Below are 14531 nucleotides of genomic sequence, written 5' to 3'. Positions count from 1 at the left end.
ACACCTGCTCCCCATTCACACCTGAGACCTTGTAACACTAACGAGTCACATGACACCGGGGAGGGAAAATGGCTAATTGGGCCCAGTTTGGACATTTTCACTTAGGGGTGTTCTCACTTTTGTTGCCAGTGGTTTAGACATTAATGGCTGTGTGTTGAGTTATTTTGAGGGGACAGCAAATATACACTGTTATACAAGCTATATACTCACTACTTTACATTGTAGCAAAGTGTCATTTCTTCAGTGTTGTCACATGAAAATATATACTCAAATATTTACACAAATGTGAGGGGTGTACTCACTTTTGTGATATACTGTACATAAGTATTCAGACTTTGCTAAATTGAGCTCAGATGCATCCTGTTTCCATTGATTATCCTTGAGATGTTTCTACAACTTCATTGGAGTCCACCTGTGGTACATTCAATTGATTGGACATGATTTGGAAAGGCACACACCTGTCTATTGTATGTAAGGTCCCACAGTTAACACTGCATGTCAGAGCAAAATCCAAGCCATGAGGTTGAAGGAATTGTCTGTAGAGCTCTGAGAGAGAATTGTGTCGAGGCACAGATCTGGAGAACGGTACAAAAAAATGTCTGCAACATTGAAGGTCCCCAAGAACACAGTGGCCTCCATCATTCTTAAATGGAAGAAGTTTGTAACCACCAAGACGCTTCCTAGAGATGGCCACCCAGCCAAAATGAGCAATCGGGGGAGAAAGGCCTTGGCTAGGGAGGTGACCAAGAACCCGATGGTTACTTTGACAGAGCTCTAGAGTTCCTCTGTAAAATGGAAGAAACTTCCAGAAGGACAACCATCTCTGTAGCACTCCACCAATCAGGCCTTTATGGTAGAGTGGCCAGATGGAGGCCACTCCTCAGTAAAAGGCACATGACAGCATGCTTGGAGTTTGCCAAAAGGCACCTAAAGACTCTCAGACCATGAGAAACAAGATTCTCTGGTCTGATGAAACCAAGATGCTTCACCGCATGCTTCATGTGGGGATGTTTTTCAACGGCAGGGACTGGGAGACTTGTCAGGATCAAGGGAAAGATGAAAGGGGCAAAGTACAGAGAGATCCTTGATGAAAACCTGCTCCAGAGCATTTAGGACCTCAGACTGGGGTGAATGTTCACTTTCCAACAGGACAATGACCCTAAGCCCACACTCAAGAGAACGCAGGATTGGCATCGGAACAAGTCTCTGAATGTCCTTAGGTGGCCCAGCCAGAGCCCGGACTTGAACCTGATTGAACATCTCTGGAGAGACCTGAAAATGGCTGTCCAGTGACGCTCCCCATCCAACCTGACAGAGCTTTAAAGGATCTGCAGAGAAGAATGGGAGAATCTCCCCAAATACAGGTGTGCCAAGCTTGTAGCATCATACCGAAAAAGACTTGAGGCTGTAATTGCTGCCAAAGGTGTAAATGTGATATTTCACTTTTGTATTTTTTTATACATTTGCAAAGAGTTCTAAAACCAGTTTTTGCTTTGACATTATGGGAAATTGTGTGTAGATTGATGAGGGCATTTGTGTTATAACCTATTTTAGCTGTAACGTAACAAAATATGGAAAAAGTGAATACTTTCCGAATGCACTGTATATGCTGTTAAAATGGTGCCAACAGAGATGGGCGCCTCGCTTCAAGTCCTTAGGAAACTATGCAGTATTTTTTTTTTAATTCATTATTACTTACATTGTTATCCCAAAAAATCTTAAGTGTTATTACATACAGCCAGGAAGAACTATTGGATATAAAGAGCGACGTCAACTTACCAACATTATGACCAGGAATACGACTTTCCCGAAGCGGATCCTTTGTTCGGATCACCACCCAGGACATTGGATCTAAGGTTGACCCAAAACAACATCGCAGCAGAAGAAGTAGATGGAGCGGCCTCCTGGTGCGGGCAATTCACTGGACCACTGCTACTCTAACTTTATGCGATGCATACAAGGCCTCCCTTGCCCTCCCTTTGCCAAATCCAACCACGCCTCCATCTTGCTCCTACCATCCTATAGGCAGAAACTCAAACAGGATGTACCCGTGACTAGAACCATTCAATGCTGGTCTGACCAATCGAAATCAACGCTTCAAGATTGTTTTGATCAAAGGGACTGGGAAAGGTTCCGGGCAGCCTCAAGAGAATAACATAGATTTATATGCTGACTCGGTGCGTGAGTTGATAAGGAAGTACATTGGAGATGTTGTACCCACTGTGACTAATAAAACCTACCCTAACCAGAAACCTTGGATGAAAGGCGTCATTCTCGCAAAACTGAAAGCGCGAACCACCCCATTTAACCATGGAAAGAGGACTGGGAATATGGCCAAATATAAACAGTGTAGTTATTCCCAAGGCAATCAAACAAGCGAAATGTCAGTATAGGGACAAAGTGGAGTCGGAATTCAACGGCTCAGACACAAGAAATGTCTTGGGTCTAAGAGCAATTACAGATTACAAAAAGAAAACCAGCCATGTCACAACACCAGGTGGGGAAGGTAGGAAACAACATATCCACTTCGCTGACCCTCAACACTGGGGCCCCACAAAGATGCGTGCTCAGCCCCCTCCTGTACTCCCTGTTCACCCATGACTGCGTGGCCATGCATGCCTCCAACTCAATCATTAAGTTTGTAGACGACACAACAGTAGTGGGCTTGAGTACCAACAATGACGAGACAGCCTACAGGGAGGAGGTGAGGGCACTCGGGAGTGTGGTGTCAGGAAAACAACCTCTCACTCAATGTCAACAAAACAAAGGAGATTATCGTGGACTTCAGGAAATAGCAGAGGGAGCACCCCCCTATCCACATCAAAGGGACAGTAGTGGAGAAGGTGGAAAGTTTTAAGTTCCTCGGCGTACACATCGCAGACAAACTGAAATGGTCCACCCACACAGACAGTGTGGTGAAGAAGGCTCAACAGCGCCTCTTCAACCTCAGGAGACTGAAGAAATTTGGCTTGTCACCTAAAACCCTGACAAACTTTTACAGATGCACAATTGAGAGCATCCTGTCGGGCTGTATCACCACCTGGTACGGCAACTGCACCGCCCTCAAACGCAAAGCTCTCCAGAGGGTAGTGCAGTCTGCACAGCGTATCACTGGGGTCAAACTACCTGCCCTCCAGGACACCTACAGCACCTGTTGTCACAGGAAGGCCAAACAGATCATCAAGGACAACTACCACCCGAGCCACTGCCTGTTCACCCTGCAACCATCCAGAAGGCGAGGTCAGTACAGGTGCATCAAAGCTGGGGCCGAGAAACTGAAAAAGAGCTACTATCTCAAGGCCATCAGACTGCTAAACAGCAATCACTAACTCAGAGAGGCTGCTGTCTACATAGAGACTCAAATCATTGACCACTTTAATAAATGGATCACTTGTCACTTTAAACAATGGCACTTTAATAATGTTAACATATCTTACATTACTCATCTCATATGTACTGTATATACTGTATTTTATACCATCTACTGCATCTTACCTATGCCGCTCAGCCATCGCTCATCCATATAAATTTATATGTATATATTCTTATTCCATCTCTTTAGATTTGTGTGTATTAGGTAGTTGTTGTGGAATTGTTAGATTACTTGTTAGATATTACTGCACTGTCGGAACCAGAAGCACAAGCATTTCACTACACTCGCATTAACATTTGCTAACCATGTGTATGTGACCAATACAATTTGATTTATATGTCAATATTACCTCACACGCCCCTTGAACTGGTGTCTGTAGTCTAGAGAGTGATGCAGATCCATTTTCATGGTCAGATTAGTCATCACTCGGTTTGAGGCTGTTCTTCATCTTTACTCTGTTGCTGCTGTCTCTGTTACATTATATGAGTGTATCTAAACAGAGCAGCGTCAGGCAGAATAGAAACATACAGTAAGTGTACAAGCATGTGAAATATGAGTTTCACCTGTATAATCAGTTTTGGAGTTGCAAAAAATAATTGCCAACATAATTTATGTTCAGAATAAATGCACCAACACTTGCAAGGACATAATGTGATGTGTGAATAAATTCAACACTTGCAAACATGTAACTTGATGTGTGAATAAATTCAATAAGATTTTCAAGAATGCAACTAAATTTGATAATGAATGCAAGTCAAATTTGACTAAACTTGTGAGTGTTGAATGCTCTTTTGTGAATCAAAACAACATTTGTCGATGTTGACGCTTTGAATTTTGTCACTAATTTCAAGTTCCAGGAAGATGGCGGCGAGTGCAGACGGGATTAAAGCTTGTTCCGAGTAACCTTAACTTTTATCCCTGTCCAACTTACTTAAATGTAACACAACAGTTAAAAAACACCTTATGGAACAGCGGGGACTGTGAAGCCACACAAACATAGGCACAGACAGATGCATACACATGATAACATGTGCACTATACACACACGTACACATGGATGTTGTACTGTAGATATGTGGTAGTGGTGACTCCTGGAGAAGAAATGGAGGAATCTGGACATTCGGTTGATTCAGAAACTCCAGTCCTGCACCCAAAAAGACACAGAAATCATTTTCTTTGCGCGAACTCCAGGTCAACATAATCAGTGCTGACTCTGCAAAGATAAATGAAACTGCTTGTTCTGCGTGATTTCCTGCAAGGCAGGAATGTCAGTGTCCGGCCATGGCCAGCAAAGAGCCCGGATCTCAATCCCATTGAGCACGTCTGGGACCTGTTGGATCGGAGGGTAACTTGCAGGTGCCTTGGTGGAAGAGTGGAGTATCATCTCACAGCAAGAACGGGCAAATCTGGTGCAGTTCATGAGGAGGAGATGCACTGCAGTACTTAATGCAGCTGGTGGCCACACCAGATACTGACTGTTAGTTTTGATTTTGACCCCCCCATTGTTCAGGGACACATTATTCCATTTATGTTAGTCACGTCTGTGGAACTTGTTCAGTTTATGTCTCAGTTGTTGAATCTTGTTATGTTCATACAAATATTTGCACATGTTAAGTTTGCTGAAAAAAATGCAGTTGACAGTGAGAGGACATTTCTTTTTTGCTGAGGTTACATCTCAATTGTCAGTAGAAACCACATTTGTTTAAGCAAGTCAGCCATATCAGCTATGTTTTTTAAAAATGCAGTAAATGAGGCTGAATTAATTGTTTCACTGCCAGACAAGGCTCCGCTGATAGCGGAGGTAAGGATTCACTCATTTATGCTAGGAAGAAAGCTCTACTGTTAGGACAGCTTCATGTAGGTCCTGTTACAGTGATGCTTGCACGAACTCACACACAGCAAGCAGAGGTAAGGGTAAATCCAGATTTTTTAATATATTTAAAAAAAAATTATTTCACCTTTATTTAACCAGGTAGGCTAGTTGAGTACAAGTTCTCATTTGCAACTGCGACCTGGCCAAGATAAAGCAAAGCAGTGTGACACAGACAACAACACAGAGTTACACATGGAGTAAACAATAAACAAGCCAATAACACAAACAAGTCAATGACACAGTAGAAAAAATAAATTCTATATACAGTGTGTGCAAAAGGCATGAGGAGGTAGGCAATAAATAGGCCATAAGAGCGAATAATTACTATTTAGCAGATTAACACTGGAGTGATAAATGAGCAGATGATGATGTGCAAGTAGAGATACTGGTGTGCAAAAGAGCAGAAAAGTAAATAAAATAAAACCATTATGGAGATGAGGTAGGTAGATTGGATGGGCTATTTACAGATGGACTATGTACAGCTGCAGCGATCGGTTAGCTGCTCAGATAGTTGATGTTTAAAGTTGGTGAGGGAAATAAGTCTCCAAATTCAGCGATTTTTGCAATTCGTTCCAGTCACTGGCAGCAGAGAACTGGAAGGAAAGGCGGCCAAATGAGGTGTTGGCTTTGGGGATGATCAGTGAGATATACCTGCTGGAACGTGTGCTACGGGTGGGTGTTGTTATCGTGACCAGTGAACTGAGATAAGGCGAAGCTTTACCAAGCATAGACTTATAGATGACCTGGATGACCTTTATTTAAAGTCTTGACAGAAAAAAGGCCACAGCACAAGAGTGCACTAAACAAAACATAAGACCTAAGCACAGATACAAGCAACTGAGGGACCTAAACAGCAAGGCAACCAGGTGCACAGAGAAGGTAATCAAAACCATGTGGAACCAATAAGTAATAATTTGGGCAACCTGGAAACTAGAAAACATGACAAAGTAGCGGTCATCACCCACATGGACAGATTATTTGTGTTGTGTAATGTATATGGATACTGTTCTAGTCCAGGCTGTATCATATCCGGCCGTGATTGTGAGTCCCATAGGGGGGCGCACAATTGGCCCTGTGTTGTCCGAGTTTGGCCGGAGTAGGCCGTCTTTGTAAATAAGAATTTGTTTTTAACTGACTTGCCTAGTTAAATAAAGGTTCAATTAAAAAAATCCAAATGACTTACTTCTGGAGGAAATTCTTAAAAGTCTTCTGAGAAAATATCCATCCAGTCAGATTATAGTTGGGGATTGGAATATGGTTTATTATAATGAGACTGATAGATTGCCACATAGGCAACAAATAGGCAAAACAAATTGGTGAATTTCTGCCAAAGCCTGGACTTAATTGTTCACTACAATGAAGAATTGACTTGTGGGTGATAACCTCTCGTCTTGAGTCCAACACAGTAATACTTCCTCCAGTCCTGATGGATCATAAAGTCATATGGCTGACTAAGAATGTGCAGTAATGATAAGAAATACTCAGGTGGTTATTGGAAATTAAATAACTCATTGTTATTGCATGATGATTTAAAAAAATGTGATTAAGAATCTAATTTCTGTTTACTGGAATTTAGCTACTTCTAATGCAGAATATGGTAAATACTGGGAACTGCTGAAATGTAAAATCGCTCAGCCTATATTACTTATGGGATACGGCTTGCTTTAAGAAGGATATGTGAGGTAGCTCTCTAAGAAAATTGCGGATATCACAGAGATGGAGCTTCTTTATCTTAATGAGAAAGCTAAATTGAATGATTTACAGGATCAACTAGATACATTTTATGAGGGAAGGGCTAGAGGAGCCTTCACAAGATCCAGAAAACAATGGCTTGAAAAAGGCGGAAAAGAACAGTAGATACTTTTTTAATTTGGAAAAGAGGTGAGGGGAAACTACAATGAAATTGTAGTGAAATTGGCAGCTTTTCACAAGCAGGCTTTAATATGGTGGGCTTTGCTGTATAAACACAACTTTTCACCTCATAAATGTTTTATATGGAATAATGGGTCAATATTCCATAGAGACAATATGTTATTTTACTGTAACTGGTTTTCAGCCAATTAGTTAGTATTAGTGGGAATCGTAGAGATAATTTATGGAAAGATACAACTTTGAGGTTTCAAGCAAAGAATGACAACTTCTTAGGGCTACAATTTCCAGTGAAATTGGAGGGCAGGCAATTCAAATAAATAATCATAACAATTATGGATATTAAACATGTAGGTATACACAAGTGTCTTATATTGGTTAAAAGCTTAAATTCGTGTTAATCTAACACGGAACCAAAACCAGTTGCGCGCGTGCTCCATTGTGCATACATTTATTTTGTCCCCCCACACCAAACGCGATCACGACACGCAGGTTAAAATATCAAACAAACTCTGAACCAATTACATTTATTTGAGGACAGGTCAAAAAACATTAAACATTTATGGCAATTTAGCTAGCTTGCACTTAATAGCTAATTTGTCCTATTTAGCTAGCTTGCTGTTGCCAGCTAATTTGTCCTGGGATATAAACATGTAGCTGTTATTTGACCAGAAATGCACAAGGTCCTCTACTCCGACAATTAATCCACACATAAAACGGTCAACCGTTTCTAGTCATCTCTCCTCCTTCCAGGATTTTTCTTCTCTTGACTTTATATTGCGATTGGCAACTTTCATAAATTAGGTGCATTACCGCCACCGATGGGCGCTCAAGATGGCTGCATGAGAGGGTGTAACATTTCTAGCTGAGGAACAATTTTATATAAACTTTCTCACAAAGTTTATAGTTTAATACTGCAGTTGCAATTTGTTTAAAAAAAATAACTATACAATGTAGCTATTTTGAATAATTTTGTATATACACAAATATATTTTTTAAGTGACCGGGATTGCACAATAAAGTTGGGGACTTATTTCCATTGTTAGCCCTATTTTTCACATAAATAAATATACAATTACATAGATAAAGTACCTTTATAGAGATAGAGACAAAAAAAAATTCAGCCTCCAGATGAATATGAGGGGGGAGTTTAAGTACAATTTTTACGAGCTTGTTAGGATGGTAGTTTATTCTTTAGATGTGTGGGACTGCTGGTGAACCATGATGTGCAGGCATAATCTGTAACGGTCGTCGTGGCTGGAAGAAGGTGAGGACCAATGCGCAGCGTGGTAAGTGTCCATATTTTTAATAAAGAAATAGAACACTGAACAAAAACAACACCGTGAACGAACCGAAACAGTTCTGTCTGGTGCAGATACAAACACTCAACAGAAAACAATCACCCACAACTAAAGGGTGAAAACAGGCTGCCTAAGTATGGTTCTCAATCAGGGACAATTATAGACAGCTGCCTCTGATAGAGAACCATACCAGGCCAAACACAGAAATCCATAGACACATAGACACATAGACTGCCCATCCCAACTTGCGCCCTGACCATACTCAAACAAAGACAAAAACAAAGGAACTAAGGTCAGAACGTGACATAATCAAAGTAACACTGGACTAGCGCACTTGCCAGAGTCTTTTGGGTGTCTATAGCTAGGTTTTCATCCAGTTGGTGACAGATTTTCATGTGAATATTCTAAAATCTTTATAAAAACAATATGCCACTTCAGAGTGTCCTTCAGGAAAATGTGGTGCCGGACAACATGACCGGTTAGATTTTAATTTAACGAACATTTGAGAAATTCTATGGAAATCCATATGCAAAACTTTGTAGCCTAGTTCTTAGGGGGGAGGGGGGGGACTAGAAAATCAACTAGAAAATTATTAGAGAGTAACTTGGGGGGGGGGGGATCCAGCCTTCCATAAAGATTAGAAACTTGGTCTGGTTTGGTCTTAACCATATGGGTGTGTGGTAACACATCATGACAAACTCAAAATACCTATCCGAGGCCCTCAGAAGAAAGATTATTGATGCCCGTCTGAGAGGGGTTACAAATCCATTTCCAAGAAATTCAAAGTACATCATTCCACTGTCCGACAGATCATCTACAAATGGAGCAAATTCCAGACCACTGGCAATCTACCTAGGACAGGTTGTCCCACCAAATTCAGCCCAAGAGCTGACCGTAAGATGCTCATAGAAGTCTCTAAGAACCCCAGGGTAACATCAAGGGATCTTACAGGCCTTTCTGGACACAATCAATGTCGAAGTGCATGAGTCAACTGTCAGAAAGAGACTGCATAAACATACATGGGAGCAGGGGCGTCTATTTATAGATGCCAAGGAAAGCCAATTTACCCAACGTTTTTTACCAATAAAAATAAAAATATATATCTTTCGTCTCTCTTGTGTTTCATAATTTTCCTTAAATTCGCAAGAAGCTAAATTTATTTCACAGGAGAAAGCATCCGAGCGAGCAAAATAGCGTCCCTCTGTTTCTCTACGTGTAGGCCATCTATCTGATGCTGTCTGGTTCAAACGAGTATGACATTGTTGCCGCCCGTAGCCTTGAAGGTAAGAGAAGCCAGCTAGCATCTCGCCTCCCTTGATGAAATAAGTATAAAACATTTGCCAATCAGCATTGAGCTCTACAGTGAATGGTCCTGGGACAGCCAAAAAGTGTCAAGGGAAGCCAGCATGGATTTGGCGTCACTCCTATCAAATCCCATTTAGAGCATATGTCATTGACAGAAAAACTTGAATTGTTGCATCTTGTTATGTTGTTGTCCTCCGGTGGCTAGCTAGTCAGCTAGCTAAAATTAGCCCTTTCCTAAAATAGCAACGGGTGGAGATAGGGATTTGAACTTTGATTTTACTTAATTCTCCGTACTGGCCAATGACTATAATGACGATTCTAATCCAACCATTCATTTATACATTGTTGTGCTCCTGGCCTGAGAGGATGGAAGTTCAATATGTATGTCACACCCTGATCTGTTTCACCTGTCTTGTGATTGTCTCCACCCCCTCCAGGTGTCGTTTATTATCCCTGGTGTATATATCCCTGTGTTTCCTGTCTCTCTGTGCCAGTTCGTCTTGTTTGCTTTTCAAGTCAACCAGCGAGTTTCCCGTACTACTGCTTCTAATCTCTTTTACTAGTCCTCCCGGTTTTGACCTGCCTGTTTTCTGGACTCTGTACCCGCCTGCTTGACCATTCTGCCTGCCCTGATCCCGAGCCTCCCTGCCACTCTGTACCTCCTGGACTCTGAACTGGTTTTGACCTTTTGCCTGTCCACGACCATTCTCTTTCCTACCCCTTTAAGATATTTATTAAACTATCAAGACTCAAACCATCTGCCTCACGTGTCTTCATTTGGGTCTCGCCTTGTGCCCTGATAATGTAGCTAGATGTAAAAGGCTAATGTTAAGTTATTTCAGCCGAAAGGGGCAACACCAGCTATTGAAGCTAGGGGTGTTGTCACACCCTGACCATAGTTTGCTTTGTATGTTTCTATGTTTTGTTTGGTCAGGGTGTGATCTGAGTGGGCATTCTACGTTGGATGTCTTGTTTGTCTGTTTCTGTGTTTGGGCCTGATATGGTTCTCATTTAGAGGCAGGTGTTAGTCATTGTCTCTGATTGGGAGCCATATTTAGGTAGCCTGTTTTGTGTTGGGTTTTGTGGGTGGTTGTCTCCTGTGTCAGTGTTTGTACCACACGGGACTGTTTCGGGTTTTCATGTTTCTTGTTTTGTAGTTTATTCATGTATAGTTTCATTATTGAAGAACCATGAATTATAACCACGCTGCATTTTGGTCCGCCTCTCCTTCCCAGGAGGAATCCCGTTACAGGTGTACTTATTTTTTTGACACTATCGAATTGCATTTCTGTTGATTTTGTATGTATAAATGATTGCAAAGTATATTCTTTCAGTGCTATTTGTTAAATTATGTTAATATATCTGTCAATAGTGTTGAAGTCAAGATTACAAATGAATCTGTAAAAAAAACAATGTCAACTTTCCAGGGGGTGTACTTACTTTATCACATAACATACGGTGAATTCGGAAAGTATTCAGACCCCTTGACTTTTTCCACATTTTGTTACATTACAGCCTTATTCTAAAATGGATTAAATTGTTTTTTCCCCCCTCATCAACCTGCACACAATACCCCATAATGACAAAGCAAAAACATTTTTGGGATATGTGACTAAATTTGCATTGGCCAATACAGTACTGTAATTTTGTAATATAATGCCATTTATGTAGCAGATACTTTTTTTCAAAAATAACAATAGCCCACACATTTTGGTATGTGACCCCAGTGAGAATCGAACCTACAGCTCTAGTGTTGCTAGAGCCATGCTCTTACAAACAGATTCTCTCAAGACCATCACAGTACAAATGGAAGGTGTATGACTGCCATTCCCAATGAGCGTACCGCCCTCCTTCAGGCCATGGATGAGGCATGCATTGATTTCAGTCCAGACCTATATCATACTTGGATTCGCCATGCCAAAAGGTGTTTGCCCAGATGCATCAACAATGAAGATATTTACTGCGATTTCAATGTGAACCTGTGGCCAAATGCTCAAGACACTCTTGATGCAAACTAGTGCCTGCTAAACATTGTTTCTTTCATTTCTTTAATTGAATTACATTTTGAATGATGTCTTCAATGATCATACCTTTGATCACACATGGGATAGAAATGATGGAAATGTGATGTTCAGTCAATTTTTATGGGTAGGCAAGTGTGTTGCCTAATGTGAAACTGTGTAATGTACTGTAATTTACAGTACTGTAGCATACCACATTTAAAAGGTAATTTTGGAACATGTATCTTATATTTTTTGCCATTGGATTAACTGGTTGTTAAAATAACTAAATTGCAAATTAAACCAATGTACTGATTATACAATGAAAGGTTTATGTGAGACTGGCAGCATTACAGGTGTTACCAGTTTGGAGTTTTGTACTATGAGTTTTCAAAATTTACCACATACTTGTGAAAATAGTACATAAGCAATCTTTTTTTTATTTTAAATAACGCATATTTGTCACGCCCTGGCCATAGAGAGGCTTTTATTCTCTATTTTGGTTAGGCCAGGGTATGACTAGGGTAGGCATTCTAGTTTATTTCTATGTTTTTCTGTTTCTATGTTTTGGCCAGGTATGGTTCTCAATCAGGGACAGCTGTCTATCGTTGTCTCTGATTGGGAAATATACTTAGGTAGCCTTTTTTCTCTTTTGTTATTGTGGGTAGTTGACTTTGTTAGTGGCATTGTTTCCCAAGTTAAGCTTCACAGTAGTTTCTTTGTTTCTTGTTTTGTTGGTGACATTTACATAAATAAAAATAAATGTACGCTCACCACCCTTGCGCTTTGGTCCAGTCATTTCCGCCGTGACAATATTCCACTGAAAAGTCTTGGGACAAATCCTGACTTGAGATATCCACTAGTAAGTCAAACCTGAGTACATCATGACATGAATTCACGTCAATAGGGGATTGGTGAGAAAGTTGACGTTGGTGTTTCAAAGACACACAGAAAGATGTTCACCTGTTTGATTAGTGAGAGAGAAACCTCATGTCTTTTGAAGAGTTGTTGGAGGAGTTTAAACCAACATCAGAGTCTACAAGAAAGAGACAAAACCACAGTCTAAAAAGGATACAGTCAAACATAAAATATCCACAGTCAGATGATAAATGGTGAACTTTAAAATGACGTGTTTTCTTTCAGTATCAGTATTCACTTTAGAATAGCAAACAACATAACAACAACAAGCACCAAAGGTCATTAGGGATGTTCAGGCTCACAAACGTGCACGTCAGGACAAGTCAATATAACAAGGCCAAGCTGTCAGAGTGCTCCTGTCACCTCATATGAAGTGGAAGTAAAGGGACGAAAGTTTCGAAGGAACTGGAAGGACATACGCCCAGTTCAGAAGAGTATAGGGCACAGGAGGGCTACATGGGAAGACTGGGAATATCCTCTGGATGGTGTGGGCAGGACACATAATGAGGAGACAGGTAAGACCCCACCAGGGCAGTTATCTCTGCCGACCGTGCCTCCACAATTTCAGGAGGATGTGGAGGAGTGGCCCTGAGGATCCCAGAGGTGCCCATGCTACACTAGGACAAGGGTTAAAATAAAACTGCCCCTGCGGTATGGGGACTATGTCCCTTAAGAGATGGACAATAACGTAAACATTTTAGAGATGTTAGAGTTATTCGATTCCATTATCTACCAGGACGTCTTCATGAAAAGCCATCTGACCACAGGGTCTTGAAGTGTTAATACTTTCTGGATATTGTCAGAGCCTGTTGGTTATTTATACTGGTATTGCTGTTTCCTTGTTGAAATGGTGAATAAAGGAAGACAATGCTTTCATTTTCAATTAAGACACAATAAAGAGAAGGTTAGAGAGCTAATGTATGATTTTATACAGTCTGTATCTCTGTATTACCGCAAGTTAAATAACGATTAGTGCAAACTGGAAGTGTGACTTCTTTCCCTAACGATTTCCTAAGGCTGAGGTATTTTGTCAGTTACTGATTCATTCCAAATCAAGGCTGGATAAATCTGAATGGCATCAACACCATACATAACTGCAATGCAACTAATTCATCTCATTAGTTCATGACTGTTCAGTTTATTGAATAGTCCATCAATTAAAATATGGATTTCTTGGCTGAATGAAGGTTTTATTAAACATCAGGCCCAAATTCTCTTCTTTCTTTTTTTGCACCACGATATTAGCTTGTATATCGTTTTTGAGCGGATGAGAATTTAGCTGGCTCAAGCATCAGTAGCATAAAATCCAGGTGGAACCAACCAGCAGAGATTTTTTATTACATTTTTTTATGACAAAAATCAAAGTATGTTGTATGAATGTCAGTCAACCATTAGGCCCAAAACAGTGCTCTCCTTGGGTATGGAGCAGGGGGTCTAGATATTTTCACTAACTTTGAGGGCTTAGTTGCAACTCTTGATAGTTTATGTCTCCAGATAGTGCATGCAGGTTCATAAATAGTGAGAAACTAAAGGCCTATAAATGACCAATATCAATAATGTTATTTATTATTTATGTCAATGTCTATGTCATTACCTCACATGCCCCTTGAAAGTCTACATTAGAGTATGCTGATTCATTTTCATGGTCATCAGCACCTGAGTTTGAGGCTGTTGTTCATCTCTGTTCTATTCCTCCTTCTGTTACACTGAGATCATGTATCTAAACAGAGCAGCGTCCCAACCAGCATCACCCCAGAACGGATATGAGTTTGTAGGTTTCAGTATCAATTTGTCATGAAAACACAGCACATGTAGCAGGGACAAATGAGGACGGACAGACAGAAGATTGAGACACACAGACAAGCAAACTATCTGAAAACTGTACTTAATCT

This window comes from Oncorhynchus kisutch, linkage group LG14 (assembly GCF_002021735.2).
Source record: "Oncorhynchus kisutch isolate 150728-3 linkage group LG14, Okis_V2, whole genome shotgun sequence".
Taxonomy (NCBI): domain Eukaryota; kingdom Metazoa; phylum Chordata; class Actinopteri; order Salmoniformes; family Salmonidae; genus Oncorhynchus; species Oncorhynchus kisutch.
This window is presented reverse-complemented; position numbering follows the sequence as displayed.